The sequence below is a fragment of the Schistocerca nitens genome, chromosome 9 (assembly GCF_023898315.1).
Source record: "Schistocerca nitens isolate TAMUIC-IGC-003100 chromosome 9, iqSchNite1.1, whole genome shotgun sequence".
Taxonomy (NCBI): Eukaryota; Metazoa; Arthropoda; class Insecta; order Orthoptera; family Acrididae; genus Schistocerca; species Schistocerca nitens.
Window position 1 is genome coordinate 475,761,595 of NC_064622.1, and position 6,395 is coordinate 475,767,989.

Sequence of the window (6,395 nt, forward strand, 5' to 3'; positions counted from 1 at the left end):
TATAGTTACTAGATGCGCGCGCTCCATCTTCAGGCCACAAGTGGCCCATCAGGACCATCCGACCGCCGTGTCATCCTCAGCTAAAGATGCGGATAGGAGGGGCATGTGGTCAACACACAGCTCTCCCGGTCGTTATGATGGTTTTCTTTGACCGGAGCCACTACTATTTGGTCGAGTAACTCCTCAATTGTCATCACGAGGCTGAGTGCACCCCGAAAAATGGCAACAGCACATGGGGGACCGAATGGTCACCCATCCAAGTGCCAGCCACGCCCAACAGTGCTTAACTTCAGTGATCTGATGGGAACCGGTGTATCCACTGCGGCAGGGCCATTGCCGTAGCTACTAGATGCTGGCCTGTAATTACTCTTTTCCATTGCCTCAGGAGGTACACTAGATATGACACTTTCTTAGATCCACTCTCAAGTATGTCTCGTTCATGAAAGTTTGTGGTCTGTTACAAAACTCAGTGCTTTCATAACTGGAATGTGTTTTTACTGGGCCTCCGTACCATATATTGAGTTTTTCCTTCATTTCTTTTTATCTTGTTTGAGATGAACTACTCCTTGGTCTTTCTAAATAGCACATCTGATTCCAGGACTCTCTGGTTTGAATTATTTCCTTTGGCAATAAGAATAGTGTCTTCAGAAATTGTAATGTGTGGCTCTCCTCAACAGAAAACAGTTACGTTTCGAAAAAAATCAGTTTCCTAGAGCTGACTATTTTCTCTCTGACATTCTAGAATCAAACAATGATAAAATGTCATCTGTTGGAATCTTCTGTGACTTGTTAAAGGTTTTTCGGTGTGTAGTCCACAACATTGTCCTAAGGAAGGCTGATTTTTATGGTTTGACTGTTAGCATCAATTGGTGGATTTTGTCATATCTGCACAACAGTGAGCCGTGCCGGCTCATATTGATTGATCGATCAGGTCGGCATGATGTGATCTTTGGGCTCAGCTGTTTGACACAGCTTTTGGCCGCGGCTGGCATGTGGCGGTAGAGAGGGACAGCCGGAGAGCTGTGCAGCACTGGGGAATCAGGGGGAGCATGGTTAAGCAGGCCAGGGCACAACACAGAGTTTGTGGTGTGTTTGACAAGTTTGCAAGACCGAACCTGGCTTGTAGTGTGGGAACTGGACTCGGCCACGTTACCCGAATCGAGTCGTGTGGCTTTGATTTGGATCTGTAAAGGATTTCATAAAAGATTTGTGTGTTATAGTGTACTGTGTGCGGCACCCTGACCAGCTCGCCCACTTGCTGTAGGTTCTGGGTTCAGCTGCCTCTGGTCTGGGTCTAGTCGCCTCCCCTCCCCCCCCCCCCCCCCAACCCCGCACCACCCCTCTGCTACTTGAATTAGTGTGTGCCTATGTGACGTCACCTGTTTTGAAAATCTGTCATGAAGGGGTGTATCTGTTTGTATTTTATTAAAAAAAATTGTGATACCCATGATTGGTTAAACTTTACCTCACATTGTTTTAGTCTCCTTTTGTGAGCTTTACTGTGTACAGAATTTAATTAACTTGTGAATCACTTAATGCCTGTTTAAAGATTAGTGTTGTGTGAATAGGGTGCTTGCCCGTGCTTGTAAGGATTCTTTGCTAACTTACATTAACACAAAAATTTTAAAGATAAAATTTTATTTCCTAAAGAAAAGTTTAATAAAAGCATTGTTGTTATAAACTGTGAATGTTGCTTATGTGGTCCGGCCCTCCTGCTCAACAGCAATTGCCTGATTAGGGTGGATTGACGTCCACAAACAGAAAACAGAAATTGGTACTGAATCATACTGGTGACCATATTGTTTCATCTTACTGGAGCACATTAAAGTGTCGAGAGTCATAAGGATCCCTTCTGGGGCCTTTACTGTTTGTTAAGTTCATCAATGATCTCCAACTTCATACAAACACTGACAGCAAATTTATTCTTTTTGCTGATGACACTACTATTCTTCTTGAAAGTTGAACAAACAGTGAACTAGAAAACGAATTTAATACTGTACTTGGAGATATCTTACACTGATTTAAATCTAATGGATTAACACTAAATATCAAAATAGCTGAATATATACAGTTTCATGCACCTCAGCAAGAAACTGAAGTAATTCAGTAGAACTGTGATAATGAGAATATTTTTAGCAATGTTATGAAAAGGATAGATTGCTATTCACCATAAAGATGATACTCTGAGCTGCAGACAGGCATAGTGATAAGACTGTTACTGTCAGTATGGCTGAAGTGGCCAAAGTTATAGGTCACATGGTGTGAGGTGTGATTCCTTGTGTGAATGTGTATGCATGTCTCTTTTCTGAAGAGGACTTTGGCCAATAGCTAATATGTAACAGTCTTGTCATAATGCTTGTCTGCAACTCAACATGTCATCTTTACTGTGATTAGCAATCTGTCCTTTTTATAATATTGTTGATATGCCAATCTGGACTTTCCATTGTTCAAGAATATTTTTGGATTATTTAGTTAATACTGGTTCTTAAATTTTTGTATGTAGGGTTTCACACGACAATTTGTGTTTATTTTAAAGAGTCAGCCAATTCAAACTCTTTCAACATAGTCCATCAGACACATTACCTACTACTGATCCTATGTGCTCACTCCATTTCAGAGTCCTAAAACTTTTTATACGTAGATGTTTACATGAGTTGACTGATTCTAAGTGTGAATCACTGATATTGTAGTCACAGGATACTATTTTTTTTTCAGTGTGTGAAGAGCATATTTTTACATTTCTGAACATTTAAAGCAAGTTGGCAGTGTTAGCACTACTTTGAAATCTTTCCCAGATCCGATTGAATAGTTGTGCAGCTTTTTACAGATAGTAGTCCATTATAGACAACTTCATCATCCATGAAACGTTTGAGGTTGCTATTAATATTTACTGCAGGATCATTAATCAAAGTACTCAGTTTCAGAATCGCTACCATTTGTATAATTTTGACTGTTAAGTTTTAGGACAAGTCCTGTTTAATTCACATTTGTCATGTGTAGACATTTAGATGACTTTTCCATCTTCCTAATTATTCTCACTCATAGAGTTTGGAATATATAGGGACCCTAAGGTTTTTTGGATGCTTCCCATTAGTAAACAGAAAATTGAAATTAATTCTCTGGTATATTTAACTTTTCTAAATCTGTTCTAATTTCCTTTCAGCACCTTTTCAGTTTTTCTCTACTTACCTTTACATTATTTAAGTAAGCAATTTACGAATATAAGATGTCAAATTGGAGATTTTGTAGTTTCCAGTGATCTCGTGAAACATAACTGGCTCTTTATTCAGATGAAGTAATGAGGGCTATCGACAGGAGATATCTAGTCGATTGCATATGTTCACATTTCTGGAAGTTTTTTGACAAAGTTTCTCACAAGCAGCTTCTAATCAAATTGCATACCTAATGAGTATGATTTCAGCCATATGGCTAGATTTGTGGTTTCCTGTCAGAAGGATCACAGTTCTTAGCAACTGACTGGAAGCCATTTAGTGAAACTGAAGTTATATCTGGTGACCCCCCCAATGAAGTGTTATAGGCACTAAACTGTTCTTAATTCACACTGCCTGACATCAACAGATAGGTAAATGATTAGAGCAGCAGGTAGAATGGCCACCAGAGTGCATTAGTGTCGTTCGCATTGTAATGGGACACCCTACACTAACATTAACTTTCTTTTATAGAAATACGCGATAGCGAAAGGTATTTTAAATCTTGCATAGGCTGTTTCACTGAAATAATTTCATATGATTTTATATACAATGATTCATATTTCAGGCTAAAATGTATAAAAATAAATTCATTTGTCACAATCAGTGTGTACCAATAGTTAAAATTACTCATTTTAGAAATATTTGAAATTGCGAAATATCTGGCATATTTAAAGTTCATATTATTAATTGCACAATCTAATGCTAACTATTAAATTTATTTCTGGATTGATTTACAAAATAATGATGTAATTTAGCAAAGATTCATCTTTTGCCAAGAAAGTATGTAAACCTTTGTTTTGTAAACTCTCTGGAATATTGGGATACCACAGAGTGATGTAGCGGTGGGCATGCCTCTGATGGAAACATGTGTTTTTAATTGTGTCTACAATGATGTAATTTATGGTCTTATGAAAATGGAGATTGTGAAGCCAGTGTGTGATATAGAAGAATGGGATAAAATAAAATAAAATCATGGCAACAGATAGTGCTTCAGCAGTTATTTAGTCTTCTGGAACACACAACGTTATAAAAAATTGACAGCCTCAAGAATGTATGCCTAAATGCAAGAACTGCAGCCAACACAAGAAAATGAAGATAAATAAAAACTTTGTGTTTTGTATATCTTACTCCTCTCAAAGCTTTCAAAACTTGTGTAGAGACAGAGAAATTTACTGGTGATGTGTGGGAGGGTAAGATTACAATATTTAGTGTTATCACCAGGTGCATAAGAGGCACGAGCAGTGTCGGGTGTGGAGTGATTGTCGAGAAGGATACAGAGATGCAACATACGGTCATCAGACAGTGCTATTGGCACCTGACCGAGTTTGAAAGGGCTCCTACATGGGTCTACGTTGGGCAGCTGGTCAAATTGTGCAATATCTCGGTTTTTGGGGCATTCAGGCATTACAGTAGCCTGATGTCAGAATGCGTGGGAATGTGAGGATAAGCATACCCACTATCGATGTTCTGGTCGACACTTCTGACCACCACGAGGGAGATTTGCTGTACCGTGCATAGAGCACACTCTCATCCCTTTCCGTCTATGCCTGTCGTATGAGAACAAATAATGTAATACCCATGACACTCTATGTCTTTCCACAGCATTGGCCGGAGACTAGTAGCAGCCAGACCAGGGAATTACTGTCCCGTGCATGGGATGACATTAACACCACAACACAAACGGCTGTGTTTGCAGTGGTTTTGTGACTGGAAAACATGGACTGCTGAGGAATAGGGATGCACGTTGCTTCAATAACGAATCACAGTTCTGCACTACCCCAGGTGACCACCGTCAGTGATTATTGTGGTGATCTGTGGAGAGCTCTCATTCTCACAATATTTTGAAGAGACACAGTGGTGTTACACCCATGTGGCGTAGAGCGCCATAAATATCGATATTTGTTCTGTGCGCAAGTGTGCTATCTTTGAGGAGAGGGCTTTGGGAGCAGGATGTTGGACGCTAACGGCAGTTAGCCTCCGGACTTGTATCTGTGTAGACGCTAAGTGTGAATAAATCTGTATATGAGAGAATTCTAGTTGTTTACCTACAACCATACCATATTCCCTCACTGGTGACCCCGTTTTGTGTAATACGCGTCCGAGTTACCGCCCGAAGATTATTTACGCGCCTACCGCGTCGGGTTTCTCCGCGATCACGAGGGCCTTTGTTCAGCTCCAGACAATGGCCTTTCAGCATTCACCGCCGCCCGGATTCCAGCAACATCTCTCCAGCACTCCTGCCGTCATAGTGGACACGCCGCAAGGATCTTCAGAATCCTTCAGCCAAAACATGCAGTGGAATTCATCGAGTGCCGTCAGTATCTTCCAACCGCCAATGGTCGTGGACTCTGGCTTTGTTAGCATGGACCTTCCCATGTGTTCTCCACAGCGTGTTGGTCGGAACATTCCTACCCCTGTGTCAAACACACAATTCAATACAGTTCATGGCGTAGAGCGAGGTTTTGCTACTTTGGAAAATCCAGTAGTAAATTTGAACTCGAATCAGTTCCCGCCACGTGTGTATCCTTCCGCGCTGGCTAGTCAACAGGTGTTCAATGCTCGCCAAACAGCAAATATCACACCGAGTGTGCATCCTAGTGGACGTGTGTGGGATCCTTGTGTTGCTTCTAATCAAGTCAACAATTCTGTGATGGACAGTAATTACCCCGACATCTACAACCAGCCCCACCACCCACGGTTGAGTGAATACTGTGTGCATAACGGACATTCACCGGTGTACTTCAGCACTTGTGGCTTCTCTCTGAGCTACCACGTCAATGAGAATGCACATTTTGTCTACGATCCTCACACCGTTCGAGCGTCCGCCGCTTCTCAGCCCCCCCCCCCCCCCCCCCCCGGCATCAAGTGAATTTTGCGATTCCCGCATTACGGGACGCCAATAATTCGGACTCGCAATCTTCTGCATGCTCTACTTCCGTCCGAAGTAATAGGCAATAGGCGCACCTCCACAGTGACTGCAGTGCCGAATCTGCCGAAATTAGCAGACTTCAAACCCGCTCACCCGGAGTTCGGGTTTAACCTGGTTGAGCAAACATTCAATGTCTGTGCTTTGGACGACGACGCACGCTTCGCCTGCCTCATGAACCATCTTCACGACCGCGTCGATTTAATTTACGATCTGGTCAAAGCACCCCCCCTAGCAGGGAAGTATGCTGTGGCGAA

At 41.8% G+C, this 6,395-nt stretch overlaps 1 pseudogene; it reads right to left on the reverse strand.

Moving 5' to 3' along the window:
- Positions 1-220: 220 nt before the first annotated feature.
- LOC126204836 (5S ribosomal RNA) lies at positions 221-338 on the reverse strand (annotated as a pseudogene).
- Between the last annotated feature and the right edge of the window lie 6,057 nt (positions 339-6,395).